General features: G+C 51.0%; 1 protein-coding gene across 1 annotated transcript in view; it reads right to left on the bottom strand.

Annotated features, from left to right (window-relative positions):
- The window catches only part of LOC146871621 (uncharacterized), an 88,064-nt gene extending 66,475 nt beyond the window's left edge, over nucleotides 1-21,589 (bottom strand). Inside the window, exon 1 of the mRNA XM_085599766.1 lies at nucleotides 21,452-21,589. The gene's annotated coding sequence lies outside the window, so the exon portion shown is untranslated. The remainder of the gene's footprint in view (nucleotides 1-21,451) is intronic.
- Nucleotides 21,590-24,500: the final 2,911 nt, after the last annotated feature.

The raw sequence follows: 24,500 nt of genomic DNA, 5'->3' as shown, positions 1-24,500 counted from the left end.
CACTTCGAGGCCTATGCACCCGCTTCCTGTGGGTGAGGTAAAGCTGGCACACCTGTGCCCAAGTGTAGTATTACATCTCTAGTGTCTGTGTTCCAAATCTTGAGTTCCTAGTCCATCCGGAAGATCCTCTTTGCAGTAACTTTGTACTTTTTACGCACCCATTGAAATCTATGGGAGCACGCGTGTGACTATTTGCTCTGCACACGCCACCTGTGGACCTCCTGGTCACTAACTGACGTTAGCTCCTTGTAGGCCCAGCGATTCTAGAGGCCCTAGGCCTTTTCCCTTTTCTGTTCGTGGTACTTATACCACTATTTTAGTATATGGTTTGAGCGGCCACCAGGGCCTATCCATATAAAGTGCAACTTCTGTGTATTCTACTGTAATCTTGTTTGACGATTTGTTTTCCTGTGCTCATAAAGAGACTAGGGGTTACTTTGAGAAATAAATACATATATATTTTGAATATATATCTGTGTGGTGTCCTTTCATTGGTATAAAAGGGGGTTACATTTGGTAAAACAGCTGGCTTAACACGCTTCACGAGTTTAGCCTCAAAGACTGCTTAGCCTACGCTACCACTAGGGCAGCTAGTCCGAAAAGGTTGACTTACAACCACACCATAAGGGTTGCTTGGCATGGTACAAGGTGATCACTTTAACTAGTGAGCATCATATACCAGGCCAACTTCTCACAGTACCTATTTGGGAACAGTATATACAGAGCCAATTTCTCACATTGGTGGATCAGCGGTGGGATACAAACTTGCATTTGTTGGACTACTTGGTTACCATCTGATCACATGACAGAACTCTTAAAATTGCCTTTAGAATTCTGATTGGTCTTTTCCAAAAATACTAAAAGTCTTGCTAGGGCCTTGCTTAAGTCCCATTGGAATTTTAGAAAAATAAAAGTCACTATAATCAGGGTAGAGGATTAGAACTGTCAGGTTAGAATGACTCAAACAAACCCAGCTATTAGTGAAAATAATAACATGGACCTGGTGGAGGAGCTCGACCTCACACCTTACTTGCACTTGTCTTTCAAGGAATTGAGATCCCTATGCAAACTAAAAATATACCAATGGGCCTGCATCCAACCAAACTGGGGCTCCCGGAGCTCTTGGCTGAGTATGCTAAGGACCACCCATCTGAACATGGTGATGGCCAGTCAAATGAGGAAGGGGAAGAAGAGGAGGTGGATAATAACCCCCCACAATCTATTCCCTAGGGAGGAGAGAGCCCCCATACCCTTCAACCCAAGAATTACCATCTGGGGACCTAGAGATCACACAGGTGACTCTGCTACCAGAGAGATCACTGGGGGACCCACCAGTGAAGAGGACAGCCTTGTAAGGCTGGCCAAAAGATTAGAGCTAGAGCCCAGGCTCCTGGCTCTAGAAAAAGAAAGGAGAGAGATGAGTTTAGCACCCATCAATGGTGGCAGCAATAATAAAAACAAGGATAGGGAGGAAACTTCGGACCTTAAGATCCCCAAAGGGATTGTCCCTAAATTTGAGGAAGGTGATGACATCACCAAATGGTTCACAGCCTTTGAGAGGGCTTGTGAAATCAGAAGAGTAAAGAAAACTCTCTGGGGGGCACTCCTGTGGGAACTGTTCTCTGGTAACTGCAGAGACAGGCTTCTGACACTCTCTGGGCCAGAAGCAGGATCTTAGTTATGACCTCATGAGGAAAGCTCTGATTGAGGGATTTGGATTCACTACTGAGGAGTATAGAATTAGATTCAGGGGGGCTCACAAAACCCAGACCCAGTCCTGGATTGACTTTGTAGACTTCTCAGTAAAGACACTGGATGGTTGGTTAGCTGCCCATGGTGTGCAAGATTTTACTGGATTGTACAATTTATTCCTGAAGGAACATATATTAAGTAACTGCACAAATGAAAAGTTGCATCAGCATGTGGTAGACCTAGGTCTAATTTCTCCCCAAGAATTGGGAAAGAAGGCAGACCACTGGGTCAAGACTAGGGTGACAAGGACAGCCAAAGGGGGTGACCAGAAGAAGGTGGTCACAAAGCCTCGCCAGGGGAAAGGTGGTGAGAATCCCCAAGATAAAAAGTCTGAGTCTTCCAAAGGGCCCCAAAAACCTGTTCAGGTGGGTGGGACCCCAAGTACTCCCTATGTTCCTCAACCCTATAGGGGGAAGACCTTTGATCCCTTAAAGGCCTGGTGTAATAACTGTAAGAGGTCAGGACACCTAACTGTAGATAAATCTTGCCCCCACAACAAAGCCCCAAAGGCACCCAGTACAGCTACTCCTGGGGCAGCAAGTATACAGATGGGATCAGAAGTGTACCCTGAGCAAATCTGGGAACACACTGAAGCAAGTCTAGTCTCCCTGGGAGAAGTGGAGTTTGCCACTGTAGCTGTGTGGCCACCCAAATTGAAGAAATATTTACAGTACCCTGGGTAAATGGAACTAGGGTAGAAGCTCTGAGGGATACAGGTTCCAGTGTCACTATGGTGAAAGACACACTGGTTTCCCCTGAGCAATATTTGATTGGGAAGTCTTACCCAGTCACCAACGCTGACAGTGTCACCACTAGTCATCCCATGGCCATGGTGACATTAGGCTGGGGGGGGTGTACTGGCCTGAAACAGGTAGTGGTCTCTCCAAAGTTGCCAGCTGCATGTCTGCTTGGAAATGATCTGGAAACCTCAGCCTGGGCTGAGGTTGAGCTAAAGGCCCATGCAGCCATGCTGGGCATCCCTGAATTGGTGTGTGTGCAAACCAGAGCACAGAGCAAGAGGAAGGGTGAAAAAGTAGGTCTGGAGCCTGAAATAATGGCCCAACCAACCAAGAGAAAAGGTAAGAAGACTGGGGAACCAGCTTTTGTACAGAAAAACATTCAGGACCCCTCTCCACAGGGAGAGGATTTGGATACCCCTGAGGGAACTGAGCCCATGGAGCTTGACCCTTACCAGGTTGAACTCTTGGGCCCAGGGGGACCCTCTAGGGAAGAGCTGTGCCAGGGTCAGCGAGACTGTCCCACTCTTGAAAGCCTAAGGCAGCAAGCTGTTTCGGAAGCACAGGGAGATGTCAGTGGTACCCACAGAGCTTATTGGGAAGAGGGATTATTGTATGCTGAGGCAAGAAACCCCACTCCTGGAGCCACCAGGAAGGTGGTAGTGCCACAGAAATACAGGGAGTTCCTCCTAACTTTGGCTCATGACATCCCCCTAGCTGGACATCTGGGGCAATCCAAAACTTGGGAAAGGCTAGTGAGTCACTTTTACTGGCCCCAGCTGCACCAAAAGGTGAAGGGGTTTGTCAGCTCCTGTGTTACCCGTCAAGCCAGTGGCAAGACAGGTGGCCACCCAAAGGCCCCCCTCATCCCACTACCAGTGGTGGGGGTACCCTTTGAAAGGGTAGGAGTGGACATTGTGGGTCCACTTGAACCTCCCACAGCCTCAGGGAACAAATTTATTCTAGTAGTAGTGGATCATGCTACTAGGTACCCTGAAGCAATTCCACTTAGGACTACTATAGCTCCTGCAGTAGCCAAGGCCCTCCTGGGTGTCTTCACCAGGGTAGGGTTTCCTAAGGAGGTGGTTTCAGACAGAGGTTCCAACTTCATGTCTGCTTACCTAACACACAAGTGGAAAGAGTGTGGAGTGCAGTATAAGTTTACTACACCCTACCACCCACAAACCAATGGCCTTGTTGAGAGATTCAACAAGACATTGAAAGGTATGATCATGGGTCTCCCTGAAAAACTCAAAAGGAGATGGAATGTCCTGTTACCATGCCTGATTTTCGCTTACAGGGAAGTGCCACAGAAGGGAGTAGGTTTCTCACCGTTTGAACTTCTGTTTGGTCATCCTGTAAGGGGACCACTTTGTCTTGTAAAAGAGGGCTGAGAGAGGCCTCTTCAACAGCCCAAACAAGACATAGTGGACTATGTGCCTGGCCTAAGGTCCAGAATGGCTGAGTACATGGAGAAAGCATCCAAGAACCTTGAGGCCAGCCAGGAGCTCCAGAAGCACTGGTATGACCAAAAAGCTGCACTGGTTGAATTTCAACCTGGGCAACAGGTGTGGGTTTTGGAGCCAGTGGCACCAAGGGCCCTCCAAGATAAATGGAGTGGCCCTTACCACCGGAAAGCGTTACAACAAACAAATGATGGACGGAATGCTGACAATGCAGACATTCTCCCCCAGTCAAGAGATCTGGGTTAAATCCATCGTTCTTTTGCCCACTCCGCCACCCCAGTTTAGACATGGCCATATGCAAATCAGTCTTGACCCCGTGCCTCATGGGAACAGTCCAGCCCGAACTGCCAAGCCATGTCTTCCCTGGACCAGAATCAAGCATCCTAGGACCGGTTTCTGGCTATCAGCCGTCATCAGCCAGGATAGCTTGACTCCAGTGGCGTAGTGAGCACGGGTCCCACGTCTGGGAATACCCATCCCACTTAGGGCGAAAAGCGTTACAACAAACAAATGATGGACGGAATGCTGACAATGCAGACATTCTCCCCAGTCAAGAGATCTGGGTTAAATCCATCGTTCTTTTGCCCATTAGAGTATTCATTTTTCACATTTTTGAAAGTGCTGGCAAGGGGGTGACGCTCCTCCGCCAGTGTGAAGGAGCCGCCACTGGCCAACAGGCAACAAAGATGGTGAGTTTGTCAGTCAGATAGGTGATGGTGCAGGTTGTGAGGGTTTTGTAAATGATGTAACTGATTTTGAAGATGGTGGGGGTCAGCACAGGGGCTAGCAGAGCTCCATCAGGATAGTGGTGTTGTAATCATATTTCTTCAGGTCCTGCTGCAGCATCTAGGATGACCTTAAGGCAGTGCTTAATTAAAAAATAAATAAATAAGTGCCAGGGCTCTCCTCAGAAGGCTACTGCAGCTTGCACCACACATTGTCCCTAATATGCCGTCAATGATAGTAACCACACAACTACTAACATGACATTCCTACAAGTGTGACAATTCGGACTATTTCAAGCCCCCAAAGCTATAAGAATGGCTTGGGTGGTAGGTAATAGTCATTTTTTTCATGTACATTTAACAGTTGACAGCACCAGAGGGAAACTAATGGCAGAATAAAAAAGACCTCCTCCAGAAGCAGGTAAAAATATGATGGCGAAAACTAGTAAATGGGCTGTGCCCACATTTCAACTACATCTCTAGGATTCATACCCACAGGACCTGCCAACCAGTCCCAAATCCACATATTCAAAGATCCGAACGTTTGCTTAAAATCGCGTTGGCTTTGGAAGGCGTCTTAACGCACCAGTCCTCCAGTGGAGGATGAAAAAATACCTTTGATACACTCACTTAATCCTCTCACAGGCAAGAGGTAAGCAGCATAAGCTGATGGTAAGGCTACGACAAGGGTTACTAACACCCCTAACTGGTGTGAAAAGATAACCATGTTTGAGAAAGCAACACAGCACAGCCAGTGTACCACCAAAATCCAAGCTATAAACACAGGGCATACATGAACCACAAAAAAAATAAACACCAACAACAACCTTTAGTGGAGATGAAGTGTTGATACCATGCCAGATGGCTGGACTGTAAATTGAAACTTAGATCATAACAGAAATGTCATCCATCGCAAATGGGCCACATGGATTAAGCATCTACAGCTCAAACAAACAACACCAACCACCGGGCAGGGACCTGTGCTAGAAACCACACAAAACCCTCTGTTAGAGGAAAGGGCTTAACGCTCTAGTAGCCATTGGTATCTACTGTCCTCTGACTGGGCACTTTGAAGCACAACTCAGTTAAGGCCGAGATGCTCATCTTGGGCTCCACCCCCTCCGCCTGGGATGACTTCTGGTGGCCTGCAGCGCTTGGAATCCTACCCCCCCAACACCCACGGATCACGCACAAAACCTCAGCGTCATCCTGGACTCCTCGCTCTCAATGAACCGCCAAATCAATGCCATCTTGTCCTCCTGCTTCCACACCCTCCGCCTGCTTCATAAGATCTTCAAGTGGATCCCCACCGAGTACAGGAAACGGTCACTTATGCACTTGTCAGCAGCAGACTCAACTATAGGAATGCACATCGGCACCACCCAGAAACACCTAAAGAAACTGCAGAACATCCAGAACGCCTCCGCCAGACTCATCCTGAACATCCCATGCTGCAGTAACATCACCGACCACCTGAGAGAACTTCACTGGCTTCCTATCAACAAAAATATTTCCTTCAGGCTCCTCATGCACTCATACAAAGCCTTCCACAATGCTGGACCAGCATACCTCAACCACTGCCTCTCCTTCTACACTCCCACCAGACATCTCTGCTCCGCCCAACTGGCCCTGGACTCCATCCCACAGATCTATAAGACCACAGCTGGAGGAAGATCCTTCTGCTGGAACTCCTTGCTTCTGCACCTCAGGCAATCACCATCTGTTAGAAATGGGGGTCTCTACTTGGCAAGGGCTTGCACCTTTGTCCAAATAGGGAGCCTTCTTCCTAGTCAGGATAAGGGAGTTACACTCCTAAAATAACCCCTGCTCACCCCCTTGGTAGCTTGGCACGAGCAGTCAGGCTTATCTTAGAGGCAGTGTGTAAAGCATTTGCACATAACCCACAGTAATACAGTGCAAGCACTACAAAAGGACACCACACCAGTTTAGAAAAATAGCCAATATTTTTATATACTTTAAGACAAGACCAAAAACGATAAAAATCCACAATACAGTACCTAAAAATCGACAGGTGTCAAAATAAGCATTAAAAACAGTCCCTTGATGTCGATAGCTCCGTCCGGGGCTATCACGGCGTCGCGAGCAAACAAATCCAAACAGTTTTTGCTCACCACGGCGTTGCGGGCCAGCTACGGTGTCGGGAAGACCCGCAAACAGTACCTTTTAGAAATGCAGGGCGCAGGCGACCTCTTTGTTGAGTTTCCCGAAAACAAGGCGTCGGCAGGCGTCGGTTCCGGAGGTAGGTGTAGGAGTCGTCGGGGCCCTCGAAGTCACACACGTTGCAGGCCGATCTCCTCTCTGTTGGAATCAGGAGCGCTGGCATCGCAGGCGTTGGGTGCTGTGCTGCAAAGTGCAGCGGTGCGGCATGCGGTGCCCTCAGGGCGCGGTGCGAGCAGTGGTTCGGTGGCGGCGTCAGATGGAGTCGCCGGTGAGACCAGGGTTGCGGTGCGAGATGAAGGCGGTGCTCGTCACGGTGCTAGCAGGTCACGGTGCAAGCCGTGGCGTCGTCGTTGCTGAAACGCTGTTGTCGACTGACGGACAGGAGTCGATGGGGCCAGCATTTGTAGGCCAAGGCTGTGGGATGAGGGCGGTGTGTCGTGTAACTTTACGAGCGGTGCGCTCGAACCACGCTGCAAGCAGCGGCGTCGATTTCAGCGTGGAGCGGCGTCATCGGGTATACCAAGGCGTCGTCGTGAAGTGAGGCGGTGCGGAGTGTGGTGCCCACAGGTCATGGTGCGGCGTTGCGGCGGTGCCCTCTGCGGTGCTGTCTGGACACGGAGTCGGCAGTGGCGTCATAGACGTCATCAAGTTGCTTTTCCTCTGTTGCAGCACAAAACACACAGTCCCCAGTGCTGCGGGCAGAAAAGTTTGAAGTCTTTGTAGTTCCTGAGACTTCTTGAACAGGGGGCAAGCTCTACCTCCAGTCCTTGGAGAAACTCACAAAGCAGATTGCAGAAAGTACAGTCCAGTCCTTTCACTGCCCAAGACAGAAGCAGCCACTGCAGGCCAACACAGCAAAGCACACAGCAAAGTGGTAGGTCCTTCTCACAGTTTCTCCAGCTCTTCTTCTTGGCAGTCTCCTTGATGCAAAAGGGTTCTAAAGTTCCGGGGTCTGGGCCCCAATAATTATATCCCAAATTCCTTTGTTCCTTAGGCAGAGAGTGTCTGTGCCCAGCCAGAACCAGTCCTGCCTTCTATGGTGTGATTTCCTGGCAGGAGGTGGAGACAGCATTGTCAGAGGCAGACCAGGCCCTTTGAGGTGCAAGGAAATCTCCCCGCCCTTCCCCCCCTTTGCAGCCCAGGTCTATTCAGCCCTTTCCTGACCCTACCTAGACTATCTGGAGCCACTCCTGCTCCCCAGCCTTCTGTCATCCAAAACCCAGACAGGCAATCCACATTCCAGCAGAGGCACACAGGATGACTGAGCAAGAAAATACCTACTTTCTAAAAGTGGTACTTTCAAACACTGAATGTAAAAATCACCTTCACTAAAAGTTGCATGTTTAGATTCTGAGTTCAGGCGTACTAAACTTTATTTTCCCACCTAGTTCCCAGGGCCAGTTATGTTTATAAGATGTTATAAACAAACTTCCCATTCTGTCCTATGGGGAACAGGTAGCCTCGCAATAGTGAAAAACAAAATGGGCTGTAATGCACTATCAGTACATGCCACACACACCAGGGTATGTCCTACCTTTCACATACACAGCACCCTGCCCACAGGGACACCTTGGGCCTACCTTAGGTGTGACAAACATGTAGAAAAGGGAAGGTTTAGGGCCTGGCAAGTGGGTGCACTTGCCAAGTCGACATGGCAGTTACAAACTGCGCGCAGACCCTGCAATGGCAGGTCTGAGTTACCTTTTTAGGGCTACTCACGTGGGTGGCACAATCAGTGCTACAGGCCCACTAGTAGCGTTTGATTTACAGGCCCTGGCACATGCAGTGCACTTTACTAGGGACTAACAAGTAAATCAAATATCAAATCATGGAAACACCAATTCATAACACATTTTACCACAGGAGCACTTGCACTTTACCACTGATCAGCAGTGAGAAAAGTGAGCAGAAACACTACGCCAGCAAAAACAGAGTCAAAACCGGGAGGGCAGAAAGCAAAAACACAGGGAAAACACGCCAAATGATGCCAAGTCTAACACATGTCCCCTCCAACTGAAAGTAGGGAGAACTACCCAACCTCCTGGGAGTTCTCTTCCCTACGGCGGAAGAACCTGGACAGACCATCTGCATTGGCGTGTTCTGTGCCAGGACGGTGTTCCACCGTAAAGTCCATTGCCTGTAGGGAGATGGACCACCTCAGCAGTTTTGGATTCTCACCCCTCATTTGCATTAACCACCTGAGGGGCCTGTGGTCTGTCTGAACCCAGAAGTGAGTCCCAAACAGATAGGGCCTCAGCTTCTTCAGTGCCCAGACCACAGCGAAAGCTTCCTTTTCTATGGCATTCCACCTCTGTTCCCTGGGGAATAGTCTCCTGCTAAGGAAGACTACAGGTTGGTCTAGGACCTCTTCGTTCAGCTGCGAGAGCACAGCTCCCACCCCATGCTCTGATGCATCAGTCTACACGACAAATTCCTTGGAGAAGTCGGGTGCCTTGAGCACGGGTGCCATGCACATGGCGGCCTTCAGGGCATCAAAAGCCTTCTGGCAGGACTCAGTCCAGATCACCTTCTTGGGCTGCTTCCTAGAAGTCAGCCCGGTTAAGGGGGCAACAAGGGTGCCATAACCCTTAACAAATCTCCGGTGGTACCCAGTGAGTCCTAAAAAGGCCCTCACCTCTGTCTTGGTTGTGAGAAGGTGGCCTGATATATGTTGTCCAAGGTGTCCACTAGTTCTAGTGGGCACCTTGTATCAGTCCAAACAACCCCTTATGGTGATAGGTTAAAGACAACCTTTATTGAAAGCTATCCTAGTGGTAGCTATGGAGAGCAGCCTTCAGGCTTGACGGAATGTAAAGCAGCTTGTTTTACCAGTCTATAATCTCTTGAATGGTCAAATAAAAAGACAACCACACCAGGTATATTAAACACACCCCTCTAGTCTCTTTATGAGACTGGAGTTCGAAGTACTAAAGTTTCAAGTGATAAAGCATCAGTAAAAGCACAAATACATGTTTGGACCCTACGGGCGCGCCAAATCATATACTAAAAAAGGGGTATAAGAACCACGACTGAGATAGGCACTAGGCCTATTGCCTCTAGAATCACTGGGACCCCAAGGAACCACCCAAGGTAGTGACACAGGGGACCCACGGGAGCTGTATGCAGTGTGGAAACACAACCGCGTGTTCCTATTATCTTCTATGGGCAATGTCGCGGTTGGAATTTTAAAGATTAGGGACACTTCTAATCGAGTCTGGACCAAACCCTTTTGGACTTAAGAAGTTCTAGGGCTAGCACCCACAAGAGCACCGGAGTACTCGAGTTACCTCACCCAGGAAAGCCGGGTGCATAGGTGTCTTTTGGTGTCGGGTCGCGTCGTCCATTTCAATGGAAGCCTGCAAAGAACTGCTGCTGCCGTGAAGAGGAGAAGTGTCCGGAGAGATCCAAGCCTGGATCTAGGATGTAAGGAACCTGAAAGCAGAGGGGACAGAGTCTGGGTCACTTGCCAGTGACCTAGGGCAGGATGGACCAATGCTCACAGATGTCGGGTGCTTCAGGTGAGTTGATGGGTGTCTTGACTCTTCAGCCACGAGATCCAGGAGGCGTCGACGAAGTGCACGAGCCGGATTCGAGCTGTCCCACAAAGTCTGTCAAGTGCTGCGGTGTCGGCGACCAGAAAGGACCCAACAAGCCTGGGCAATGGCAAGTCACAGGAATGCAGAGAAAAGACTGCGGTGCAGACCAGCAAGGTCTGAGGGACTCACCCAGCAAGGGTAAGTCAGGGCACGTCTGGAGCAACCAGGTAAGCCCAATCAGAAAAGGAGTCACCTTCGTGGGGACCTGCTAGCCAATGGGCTAGTGATGGCGAAGGAGCCTCGAGCATTCGCACTTGAAGCTGGCCCACAGGGCACTCGTGGAGTGGATGCCAACAATCTTCGGTGCAGGAGATGCTCAAGGCTGGGGCTACTCGGAGCCCAAAACACAACTTCGAGGATGACCAGGAAGGTAGTGTTGCTGCAAAAGTTCAGTGTCCAGGGGTCACGGTTCCACGTCACCCACGATAGCTACGGGCCTCAGCTTTGCTGTGGACTCAGGGTAGCCTTGGGGAAGTATGGAAATCCACCTCTGGGGATGCAGAGACTTCGGCGTCCGGCGGGAGCTTCAGAATTGCAGACTGGTCAGTTGCTTCTTTGTTGCCTGCCAAGCAGGGGAGTCACTCCTTGACCCCAAGGGAGATTTCTTCCGTCTTCTAGTCGAGATAGAAAGTCGAAGGTCCAGGATGTATGTTGCAGAGTTTCGTCCAGGGTACTCTAAAGTCCTAGGGACTGGATTCCTATACTTATACTAAGTTTAGGGGATGGACTAACTCTAAGGCCGCACCTATGGGTGGGCCAGGAAAGATGGGTGGCTACACCCATTTCCTTTGTCCAGTTTCGTGCCAGAGCAGGGGCAGGTAGCACATGCAGGTAGAAGTGGAGTATGCACAGGGACACCAAATGTGCCCCCAGTGCAGGACTTCAAGCACCAGAGAGTGCTCCCGCCCAGCCCCAATACACATCAGCCTATCTGGGGAGGTGGGGACATGTTTTGATAGAGCCATCCCATAGTTAGCATTTACCGCGAGGTTATAATGCACTTAAGAGTATATGCTATGGCTGTATCACAGAACAGCCATAAGGAAGTATTTACGAATGCTGCAGAGGGGCTCAGCTCATGCTTGGGCACCCTTGTGAGAAGTTGGCCTGGCATATGCTGGTCACTAGTTATAGTGGCCACCTTGCACCAGTCCAATTCGACTCTTGGTAGATAGGTTTAAAGACAACCTTTTAAAGAAAGCTATCCTATTGGTAGCTGTGGAGAGCAGCCTTCAGGCTAAGTCTCTGAGGAATGTAAAGCAGCCTGTTTTACCTTATAATCTCTTGAATTACCAAATGAAAAGATACCACACAGGTATATATATCAAATATATATGTATTTATTTCTAAATATACTCTACTAATCTCTTTATGAGATTAGAGCCAGGTAAACATTCAAAAGATCAACAGTTCTCAATAAATTAAGCACAAATATGGCTGTAGCCCTAGGGGCGTACCAGACCATATACTAAAATAATGGGTTAACAAACTCGACTTGCAAAAGTAAGAGGCCTAGGGCCTTGGGAATCGCTGGGGCTTCACTTCTGCAGTGTTAGCAGGTAAGTAATCAGCCCACAGGAGACGCGTGCAGTGTCTAAACACACACGCAGGTTTTCAATGCGTTTCAATGGCAAATGTCGCGGTTTGTATTTTACAGTTTTAGGGCACTTCGCAAAAGTCAACAGGCAAGCTACTTACAGGGTAAGTATTTCGAGAGCCAACACACACTTGGGCACCGGAGTGCACGAGTTACCTCACCCAGGGAAGCCGGGTGCATAGGTGTCCTTTGGTGTCGGGTCGCGATGCTGTTTCGAATGGAGATCACTGGATACTTGCTGCTTGTGACGACTGGAGAGGTGTCCGTTCGAATCCGACGATGGATTGGAGTTGCAGAAGACCTAGAAATTGAGGGGACAGAGTTCAGAGTCACTTGCCAGTGACCGGTGGCCAGCAAGATGGATGACCACAGCTGTCGCGTCTCTTCAGGTTGGTGATGGTGTTTTGTCTCTTCACTCACGAGGTCCAGGAAGGCTCGACGATGACCAGCAGCTGGATTCGGGAGGTCCCACAACGTCTGCAGATGTCGACGGTGTTGGCACCCGGATTGGAGTCAATAAACCTTGGCAGCTGCAAGTCTTGTGTGGAGTGAAGATTGGCAATGGTGCAGACCAGCAAGGTCTGATGGACTTACCCAGCAAGGGTAAGTGAGGACAGGCCCAGAGCAACCAGGCGAGCCCAAGTCTTCAGGTGAGTTACTAGCCAACGGGCAAGCAACTGCAAAGACGCCTTTGCAGGAAAAGTTTAACAACAGCCCACGGTCACTCGGGATGGGGTAGGCTGCTGAAATTCGGTACTAGACCTGCTAGGGACTTGGACAACAAGTGGTCCAAAGCACAACTTCGTTGGATGTAGTTTAGGGCTTGCACTCGAAATCAGTGCACGGTTCCCTGGTATTGCTGTTCCTCGTCACTCGTGGGGTCCAGATGCCACAGCTTCACTGGGGACTCAAAATGGCCGTCGAGAGGTAAGGAAATCTGCTTCAGGGGACGCAGGGACTTTGGGCTCCGGCGGGAGTGGTAAAGTTTGCAACCGTTGTAAAGAGTTTTGGTGCCTGCCAAGCAGGGGAGTCACTCCTTGACTCCAAGGGAGATTCTTCAGTCTTCCAGAGATAGTGGAACATCGAAGGGCCAGGATTCTTCTTAGTGGAGCGTCGTCCAGGTGTAATCTAAATTGCATTGGCAATGTGTGGTATTTTATAGTGAAAAGATGGGAGGGACTAGCTCTATGACCACTCCTCTAGGAGGGTCAGGGTAGTGGGTGGTTACACCCACTTCCCTTTGTCCAGTTTCACGCCAGAGCAGGGGCAGGTAGCCCCTGAACCGGTTTGAGCTGGCATATGCACAGAGGAGCCTACTGCTTCCCCAGTGCAGGACTTCAAAGCACTCTAAGAGTGCACCCACCCAGCTCCAATACACTAAATCCTGTCTGGGAGGTGGTGACACCTCCTTGTGACAGGAAACCCTTTGTTGGGCTCCCTCCACTGCGAGTTTCGGTCAGCAGCAGGAAGGCAGCCCGGTGTCTGTGCTGGTGGCATCCATTTTGTGATGCCAGGGCTCTAGATGATTTCTACCGTGTAGTACAGTGGGTACATGCCGTCCCCTCTAGAAGGGTGGGATCCTACTCCCACACCAGTTACTGGTGTGGGGGTAGGATTCACAGTTGTTTGACACCAAACACGACATGTTTTGATGCAGACATTCCAAAGTTAGCATTTACCGCGAGGTTATAATGCACTTAAGAGTATATGGTTGAACCGCATCCACAAACAGCAGCAGAGAATAGACTCTGCCAGCTGCAGAGGGGCCCTGCTCAGGCAGAAGCACCCCCTCACATAGTAAACCCTGCACCCTGCCCTTGGGATTGATAGGGCCTACCATAGGGGTGACTGATAGGTTTATATGTGTGTGTATGGTGAGATATAGGAACCTATACCTCAGTGAGGAGTGCTAACACTACCTCACACAGGCTGCAGTAGCAGGCCTGTGGTGTCAGATTGTGAGTGCTTCCCAGGGGTGGCATAATACATGCTGCAGCCCCTGGTAGGCCTGTCAAGTACCAATGCCCTAGGTACCTAAGGTACCATATACTAGGGGCTCATAAGGTACCACAGTATCCAATCACTAGTGCATCTAATATGCACACCAAGTTGTTTAGAGAGATCAGTGAGACTGGGGCCCTGATTAGCAGGGACCCAGCCAGACTATAGTCAGAAACCAGTGTATACATCAGAAAAAAAGTGGGGGCAACATAAGTGCAGATCCTACTCTCCTACAACCCTCTCACATAAAACCAAGCACTCTGCCTTCAGGATTGTCAAGGCCTGCCATAGGAGTGGCTTATAGGTTTATATGTTTCTGTATAAGGTAGTGATCTAGGTAGCCTATACCACAGAAAGGGGTGCAAGCACACCCTTACCCAGGCTGCAGTAGCAGACCTGTGGTGTCACTTTGGAGTGCTTCCCAGGGGTGGCATAATACATGATGCAGCCCCTGGTAGGCCTCTGAGGTACCTATGCCCTAGGTACATAGTATACCATATACTAGGGGCTTATAAGGCACTCCAGAATCCAATTAGATATGTGCCTAATGTACATGGAACCCATTTTAGAGAGGAAGCAGCTAGGCTGTGATCCTGATTAGAGGCCTACAGCCAGACTGAGGCCGAAAAACAGTGAAACACCAGCAAAAAGTGGGGGTACCCATGTGAAGCAGATCCTACTCTCCTACATTGGTCTTAGGGGGCTCCCAAGCCAGAATGGTGTCAATCTTGGGTTGTAGAGGTGCCACCTGGCCGCTTCCTTCCTGGTGTCCCAAGTACACCACAGAACCCTTCCTGATCTGGCACTTACTGGCCTTGATCGTGAGGCCTGCCCTCTGCAGCGCCTTTAACACTTCACTGAGGTGCTGCAAGTGTTCTTCCCAGCTGGAACTGAACACTGCGATGTCATCCAGGTAGGCGGCGCTGAAATCCTCCAGCCCAGCCAACACATGTTTGACCAACCTCTGAAAGGTGGCAGGGGCATTCTTCAACCCAAAGGGCATCACCCGGAACTGGTAATGTCCTCCTGGTGTTGAAAATGCTGACCTCTCCTTGGCCCCATGGGTTAAGGCAATCTGCCAGTACCCAGATGTTAAATCAAACGTGCTGAGGAACTTGGCAGCTCCCAACCGATCAATGAGCTCATCAGCTCTGGGGATGGGGTGTGTGCCAGTCCTGGTGATGGCATTGAGCCCACGGTAGTCCACACAAAACCGCAGTTCTAGAGTAGCACCGGGTGCAGCAGCCTTCTGGACCAAGACCACTGGGCTGGCCCAAGGTCTGCTGAAAGGCTCGATCACCCCTAACGCCAACATCTTAGAGACCTCCTCTTTGATGCTGGCCTTGACCCGGTCAGTCAACCTGTAAATCTTGTGCTTCACAGGCGGGCTGTCACCGGTGTCCACGTCATAGGTACACCAGTAAGTAACACCGGGGGTTAGGGAGAACAGTGGGGCAAACTGTCCCAACAACCGGTGACAGTTGCTCTGCTGCTCTGCGGTCAGTGTAGGGGAGAGGATCACACCTTCCACTGACCCATCACCTTCCTTGGCAGACAGGAGGTCAGGGAGAGGCTCACTCTTCTCTTCCACCCCGTCATATGTCGCCAAGAGCATGCTCACTTCGGACCTCTCGAAGTGGGGTTTGAGGCGGTTCACGTGGAGGACCCTCAGAGGGTTCCTGGGAGCCTGCAAATCCACCAGGTAGGTGACATCACTTTTGCGCTCCACCATCTCACACGGCCCAGTCCACTTGTCCTGCAAGGCACAAGGCTCCTCTGGGGCCATAACCCATATGTTTTGTCCAGGTTGAAATTCGACCAGAGTGGCATTCTGGTCCTACCACTTCTTCATTATTTCCTGGCTTGCTTCCAGGTTCGCCTGAGTGAGTTTCCTGAAGCGGGCAGTTTGGTTTCGGGAGGCCAGCATGTAACTAAACACCTCCTGGGGAGTTTTCCTGGGAGCTGCCTCCCAGCCATCCTTCACCAAACTTAGAGGTTCTCTCAAAGGGTGACCATATAGGAGCTCAAAGGGACTGAACCCAAGAGACTTCTGTGGTACCTCCCTGTATGCAAAGAGAAGGCACGGCAAGAGGACGTCCCACTTATGCCTCATGGGTTCCGTTAGACCCTTAAGCACGCCCTTCAAGGTCTGGTTGAATCTCTCTACCAGACAGTTACCTTGTGGGTGGTAAGGAGTGGTGAACTTGTAAGTCACACCACACTCATTCCACAGGGATGTCATATACTTAGATATGAAGTTGGTGCCCCTGTCAGAAACCACCTCTCTGGAGAACCACACTCGGGAAAATTTCCCCATTAACGCCTGGCCCACCACTGGCGCCGCCATTGTCCTGAGAGGCATTGCCTCTGGGTACTGGGTGGCATGGTCCCGGAGGTACCTGTTCCCCATGGCGGTCTTGGGATCCAGTTGCCCCACAATGTCCATCCCTACCCTTTCAAAGGGTGTTCCAACTACTAGAAACGGTTGGAGAGGAGCTTTGACCTTCCTCCCACTCTTACCACTTGCCTGGTAAGTTTGCAAGACCGGCAATGTCCATCTGACTGCCTGCGCATTTGGGACCAGAAGAAGTGGGTGACAAGCCTGTCAAAGGTCTTGTCCTGCCCCAAATGTCCTGCCAAAGGCACGTTATGAGCCAGACCCCGTAGGAAGGTCCTGAAACGCTGGGGTACCACCAGCACACGGGCTGACCCAGGCTAAGCGACCTCAGGCTCACTATACAGGAGATCATTCTCCCAGTAGATCCAGTGTGATCCGGACTGATCACCAGTTGCTTGGTCTACAGCCTGCCACCGCAGACCCTCTAGAGAAGGGCACTCTTTCTGCTCCATGCAGAATTCCTCCCTGGTGGGACCCCCTTCTTGCTGCCAATGGGTCAGCTCAGAGATGTCCCCCAGTTCAGCTACCTGCTCTCCTGTCGGCACCGGGGCGTACCCCTCAAGGTCCGCCTCCTTCCGGTCCATGGGAACTTCAGGGGCCGGTTTCCCGCGACCCTTGCCCTTTCTCTTGGCAGGGACTTGGGCCACTGTTTCAGGCTCCAAGTCCTCTTGACCACCCTCTCTAGCCGCCATTTACCGAGTGGACACGTATGCCCACTCTGGCAACCCAAGCATCTCCAAGTGAGACCTGAGCTCAACATCCTTCCACAAGGACTGCTCCAGGTCGTTACCTAGCAGACAATCTACAGGCATGGAAGGGTTCACAACCACCCTCAAGGGACCTTAGACCCCCCCCACTCGAAGGGAACCTGCACCGCCAGACACTGGCGCTCTGAATTGTCTACCACAATTACTTGGTGGAATGCCCCTGCGACTACATGCTTCTCAGAGACCAGGTGACACCGGACTGAGGTCACAATGGCTCCAGTATCTCTGAGAGCCTCTACCCTTTTCCCATTGATGGTCACCCAGGTGCTGTGCTGTATTTCTTTGTGTTAGGTGGCACCTGGTTTCCTGGGACCATCTCGCTGTCCCCTAGTGAGACGAGGGTTGTTTCTGCGGGGTCCCCACCCTCCTGTTGGTACTACTCCTCCTCCCCCAGCGCTACACTAGCCAACACTTTGGACTGCCCACTGGTCAGTGGCTGAGCCCCCTTTGAGCACCTGGGGTCCCCCTTCATCTGCCCCACCTGGTCACATGCAAAACATTTGCAGGGGACGGTCTCAGCAGGCTTTCCTTACAAGATCCCTTGTTTCTTATCTCCAGGGGAATGGGAAACTTTACCCTGGGTGTTAGTTTGGGGCCATTTAGAGAACTCCTGTGATTAACCCTTGTCCCCCCCCACTTTTCTGCTGGGGACCCTGCCCACCTTTGGCTGAGTCTCCCCAAAACGCATTCTTGTGGACCCTGGTACTCACCCCGCGGTCTGCCTCCATAGCAAGCTTCCTGAGGTCAGTCAGCTTACTATCAACTAGGTGCTGGTGCAGATCTGCAAAACATAGACTAGACAAGTGCTCCCATGCAATCAAATTGTAGAGCCCCTGAAAATCTGTCACATTACTGCCCTTCACCCAGCCATCCAGTAACCGGCAAAACACATCCACACATTCCAACCAAGTGTTGGCATCATTCTTCTTACTGGACCTGAACTGATCCCTGTACTTTTCAGGAGTAAGACCAAACTTAGTGAAAAGGGCGTCCTTCTTGTTGGGATAGGTGAGGTGATACCCCTTACCCAAAGCTATTAAAGTATCCCTTGCTTCTTCTGGGAAGAGAGGCCACAATCCTGCTCCTCAGGGACCCCATTCATGTGGATTGCTACCTCGTACCCTTGAAACCATCTTTGTATGTCCTCCTCCTTTTTGAATTCTTGCATACATTCTTAGGGATGTGTACAATTCTGTCTGCGTGACTTGACTAATTGCTGCCACCATCTGAGCTGGGCCTACTTCTTAGCTCAAGCTCCTTAAGACCTCGCTCATGGTCTAAGAGTATCTTCCTTTCCTCCATGACTATTCTTTTATCTTCCCAGTCACTTTCTATCCTGAGTTTTTCCAACTCAAACTTCCGTGCTTCCCGCCTGTCCTACAGCTTCTCTGGGGACAGGCTACTGCTGCCTGGCCTGGAGGGTTCCCCCCTCCCAAAAGCACATCCATCCTAGGAATAGGCTCCTCCGCCTCACCACTGAGATCACCAGATTGCCCACTTGCATCTCTGGCAGCTACCGAGGCCCTCAGCGCCCTTTGTAGCTCGTCCTTCCCAGTGAGGCCTCTGACTTGGACTTTTAGGTTCTTGCAAAATGATTTCAAATCCCTAACATTGTAGGCTTCCAACCTATCCTCCTTAAAGGCAATTTGCAGGGATGCAACCGATGATGCTCTTGATTCCGGCATGATGAAGTAGCAAGTTCAAACTGGCGAGATCAAAAATAGGCCAAAAAGAAAAAGAACTAGTATGTGGCACGTAATGGTCTGCAATATGGTAGTAGTGCACACCAATCACTGTTAGTTAAGTGCAAACGCAAGACCTATCCTCACCGCTGACAACCAATGGTACAACTGGGGGTCTCTAGTTGGCAAGGGCTTGCACCTTTGTCCAAATAGGGACCCTTCTTCCTAGTCAGGATAAGGGAGTTACACTCCTAAAATAACCCCTGCTCAACCCCTTGGTAGCTTGGCACGAGCAGTCAGGCTTATCTTAGAGACAGTGTGTAAAGCATTTGTACATAACAGTAATACAGTGTAAGCACTACAAAAGGATACCACACCAGTTTAGAAAAATAGCCAAAATTTGTATGTACTTTAAGACAATACCAATAAGCATTGAAAATGCAATAAGTCTCGCCTTTGATTAAGTTAAACCCATTTGCTTTGCTAATGGTATTGTATAGCAAAGCAAATGGCTTTAACTTAATGAAAGGCGAGACCTATTGCATTTTTAATGCTTGTTTTTAAATGTCCCCTTTTCCTCTTCCACAATGTTGGCATGTATGATGATGCGAGCCCCCTGCAGAATATGAAGAAGGGTCTGGGAATCCCATATCTTGTGAGGGGTCCTAGTATCCCATAGATTACATTTATGAATTGGTCTTCGGTTGAATGGGGGCCCCCTGAAGGTTGCGGGCCTGTGTTGCGCCCCCTCAAGGCCACACGTAGTGCTATATCAAATTAATAAATAAATAACAGCCGGTGCCTCAAGGGCTGGGGTCTGGGGAGCACTTTGCCAGGGCCGGTTTTGGGTTCCAGTCCGGCCCTGGTCGCCACAGATGCCATGTAATGAGATGGAACCTGCTCCCCGCAAGGGTTTCTAGCTTACTGTGATATCGCCTCTTCACAACTAAACATTGTGAAGTGTTGATATCGTGGTAAACACTGTAGAGCGATCTTAGGTGGCAGGCCTGAAAAGAGCATTTTAATGAAAAGCACAGATAAAAAATAAACAAGCACAGTGAGAGCCTAGGGTGGCGCTATGTGAGGCGGCAACACGCAGAACCCACATCCTACATAGTTAAGCCAAGACACGCAAACAGACTTATTATTATTATTTAGAAGTTTGTTAAGCGCTCAGCTACCCCCAACGGGGGTGTCCCGGCGCTGAAGACAACATCTAGTGAGGTTCAGTGATGTCCGGGGGAAAAAGAGTGGGCTAGGTCAAGGAGAAGAGCCAGGTCTTAAGTTCAAAGACAAACTAAATCCAGATTCCCATATTAGGAAAGTTTTCCGTTTTTCTCTACTTTCAGTTCCAGCAATAGAAAACATTACAGAAACAGTGCATGTAAACATTGTATCTGTGGCCCCAGGACCATTAAACTGCAACTGCATTATTACACATATCCAAAATGCAGCTGTACGACCACTGCCACATATAAAGTGAACCTGTCTCGCTATTCTTTGGAATAATTTAGAATAAATACAACGACTCTAGCTGCGACAGAGCGCGATTAGCCTTAGAAATCTGACAACGGGGATACTCGCATATATTTTTTTTATATCTCTCCAAGCATCGCCTCCCGATTGCGCGGTTGCATACTCCCTACTGCAGGGGTGCGATTTTCCTTCCTACGGTAGATATTGGAAGCGTTGGAGTACAACACCTCTTCCCCCTGCAGCGATAAAACATGAGATCACTTTAATCGACTGTCCCCGTAAATAATCGAATCCAGCTTTAGCTGGCTAAGCATACCCGGCTACACACAAATTGGTTTACACATTCGCAGGGACTAATCAGCAATTCGTCAGGGACCAAAGAAAGAGGATCATTTTCATGTTCAATTAGGAGTTTTTACTTTTTTTCTGTAACCCTTTTTTCGATTAGGGAAATACTGTGCAGGGTGCAGCAACACCACCACAATCTGCGGGGACTGCAAACGTGACGTAGACGGCGCTCTGCTATACGCCTAAACCACATACGTAAACACAGACAGAGCGCTGGTCAGGTGCAACACATGATGAAACACTTTACTAAAGAAACAGTGGCGCCCGTAGGTGTAAGGAATTATGAGCGCTTGAGTGGTGTCTCCCGCGCGCACTATAAAAGTCTCAAAGCAGTGGCGTAACTCCCCCCTCTCACCACCATCTCATTACTATGGTCAAGTAGAAGAAAGAATGGGAACAACCTGGGAGCAGAGCCCTATCTAGGCCCTGTCTCAAACTCAGGAATCATCAATAAATCGAAAATATAAAATTTGAGATCCACGTAGCCAACCCCGCGAGCCAGGAACGCTGAAGTTAATTCCCGCTGTAACCACGTAGGAATAGGCTAAAACTGACCAGAGGCAAAGGAGGTAAACATTACAACTTATTGGAGCGGGTAGGAAATAAGCATAAGCTGTTAGGCGCCCGTTCAGCGCACGCAAAGGGAGGCGCGGGAAACAAGCCACCCCTGCCCGGGGTCCCCATCCCTCCTCCGCAGGATTTCCGCGCCCACCACTAAGACTTACCCCGAGGCGGTGCACCGACTCCCTATCGCTCTGTGCCTCTTTGTCCTCGCAGGTGAACTGGTTGAAAACGCAGCAGCAGGCGTTAGTGGTACCAGAGGAAGTTTTGAAACAGGAGAGTCGGTTGCGGAAACGAGTCCTTCTCGCCTTCTCCTCCCCTGTGAATACTATTGGCGGGGGGGTGGCACCAGCCAAGCACCGCCTCCGAGGGGCGTGTAGTGTCCTAGCATGGACACGTTCTAGTGTTCATAAGTGTATGCTCTACACTTTACACCCACCCACCACCTACGTCACTGGGTCAGGTGACGAGGCTAATAAAAGGGCCGAGCGCACGTGCTCGTGGCCAGTTAACCCACCATCTAACGATGTGTCCGCGTCAGTCATTCCCAGCATGAGGGCCTAGGGCCCCCAACACTACAATGGCGACGAGTGGGCTAATTCCGCGTGTGCCGCCGCCTTTGGTAAGGTGGTGAGGAGGAGAGCTGGCTGTGCGTGCAGCAGTCCAGCTGATTGGAATTAAGGGGGAGAGAGCTGCCCGTTTCGAGGGCACCCCCAGAAGCCGGCGCAGAACAAGCCCGATGGCCCGCAGGGCGTGTGAAAAGCCCTGGGCCTGAGAAAGCGAGGTCGGGAGCCCACCCGAGGCCGCAGTGCCTGCATGTGGCTGACCCCAGGAAGCGCCCGTTGCGTTTGAGATCCCACGGGGCGTGAGAAGAGCCCCGGGGGTGCGCCAAGCCGAGTGGGAGACCCCGCGTCGGAAGAGCCTGAGGCAGAGCAAGCAGACGGTGAGCGTAACGCAGCGCGGCGAAGAGAGACCCAAATGGCATACAGTCAGCGGGTGCCCACCCTGCAGCAGCAGCGACCGGTCAAGTGCCACTCTGCGGTGAGGCGCTCCACCAGCAAACTGAACTGAGCCCATAGCTCAAAGTGGGCAGCCCCGAGAATAACGCCAACACCTACCCACCCCCGCGCAGCATGTGAAATGTGAGGCTGCGGGGTGGAAGGGTGAGAAGGCAGCATCTAGACTGCTGCCGAGCAGAGCGGCACCAGCATCCCCACCCCTGTGCTGCCAGGGAGAAGGAAATGCCGGCTGCAAGGGGCGCGGAGGTCCTAACCATCTACGTGACTCGCCGTCCAGAAGCGGAGTCCTCCAGTCATGCCCAACAGCCTGCGTGTGCCCGGGAAGATAGGGTGCCTGGCCGCCAGCGGCCGATGAGAGACTCCGGCGACGGGGGAGCAAGAACGCAGCCTCGGAGTCCGTGTCCCACCTGCGAGGAGAGAGCGTGCCAGGCCGGTGGGAACTGGATAAATGAGGCCGTTTAGTGTCCTGCGAGGTCCCGGTGCAGCCAAGGGACACGAGTAATCAGGAAAGCGGCAGGAACGATCGAGAGACAGGAGAGCAAGGCCCGCAGCATGGAGGAAGCTGCTGGAGGCCGGTTGGAGCGCTGCAGGGCGCGAAAATAATTACAGCAGGAAAGTGCCCTGATCGCGTGTGCACAGGCACAAAGTCAAACAAAACATTAATAAATAAAAGAAGACAAACGAGGGCACCTACCTGGCTGCAGTGCCTGTATGCGTGGGGGTCCCAAGAAGGTGTGCCAGCTGGGGATCAGGAAGGTGTCCCACTGTGAAAAGACAGCGTGAGGCCTCAGGGTCGGGAAGAAAAGACCGGCTGAGAACACGTTGAAATGAAGCACACTGCCATCTAGTGGCCAAAGTGCATCATTGCACCCACTAGGTAAAAGACGGTGGCAGCAAGGTTTTCTACCACAAAACAAGAAAAAAACAACACAAACAGACATATAATAGTGTGCTGGGAGGCAACAGCATGCCAAGAAGAAAATAAGGCAGCACAGAGGGAGCTCTTACAGCCCAAACGTGCAGGGAAAATAAAGCGCATAAGCACTGTTGCAGCTGAACGGCACAACCGAAAAGGGGAACGCTGTAACACAGCAAAGCCTAGTGGAGTATGCACGACCGCCCACACTGGAGTGGCAAACGCCAACAAGTGCACACACAAGGGATCCTCCAGGAAGGAGCCTGCTGACAAGGTGGCGTGGAGTGCGGTGACGCCTACTGGCCAGGGGTAGTCGCTGCAGGAGTGAAGACACCAGAGTGCACCAGCCTTGGGTGGCAAGGGTTTGAAGAGACTCGTCCAGGCAGCAAGTCTCAAAAGAGGATCAGAAGGAAGTGCGCAGCAAGTGCGTCCACGGAAGCGACCAAAAGGCAGCAGTCTAAAGCACCGCCTCAGTTACAGAAGGAAAAGAGTGGGTGCACGATAACCAGAGATCACACGGCGCAAGGAGCAACGCGACACTGAAGATGTACCACGACGGTACGAAGAGAAGCTTGCACCAGCGCCCGATAAGTCAGAAGACACCGGGGGTCACACGACGTGACGCACCTCGTGAAGCCGACCAGCCAGATGGTCGCACCACAAAGGCCAAGCCGACCTGCCAAACGGTCGCACCACAAAGGCCAAGCCGACCTGCCAAACGGTCGCACCACAAATGGCCAAGCCGACCAGCCAAATGGTCGCACCACAAAGGCCAAGCCGACCTGCCAAACGGTCGCACCACAAAGGTCAAGCCGACCAGCCAAATGGTCGCACCACAGAAGCCGACTCGCCAGGAGTTGCACAAGGAGGTGACCGACGCACGGGTCAGTGAAGCTACAAAGCAAGAGGTCTGACGACAAGACCGAAGATATCCTGCCAGCGATCGGCAGCGCGGACCGTCAAGTGGTCCAAGAAGCTCAAGAAGAACCAAAGTAACTGGTGAACAGGAGAAGAACGAAGCGGACCAAGAGTTTGGCCCCACGAACTTCAACCAAAGTAACTGGTGAAAAGGAGAAGATGAAGAGAAGGTCACGACCCTAACTCGGAATGCTGAGGAAGATGAAGAGAGTGTTCTCGGACGAGGACAAGACCAGGGGGAACACGTGCAGAGTGCGCGCGCTGCATGGAGAAGCCTGGCCTGATAAGAGGAGAACAGAAACGGTCCAGAGTAGGTCGTGAAGCGAAGTGATGAAGAGACCAGAGTGGCATGTCCGCCAC

The sequence above is a fragment of the Triturus cristatus genome, chromosome 1_1 (assembly GCF_964204655.1).
Source record: "Triturus cristatus chromosome 1_1, aTriCri1.1, whole genome shotgun sequence".
Classification (NCBI taxonomy): domain Eukaryota; kingdom Metazoa; phylum Chordata; class Amphibia; order Caudata; family Salamandridae; genus Triturus; species Triturus cristatus.
The sequence above is the reverse complement of the archived record's forward strand: the minus strand, read 5'-3'. Positions and strand labels throughout refer to the sequence as shown.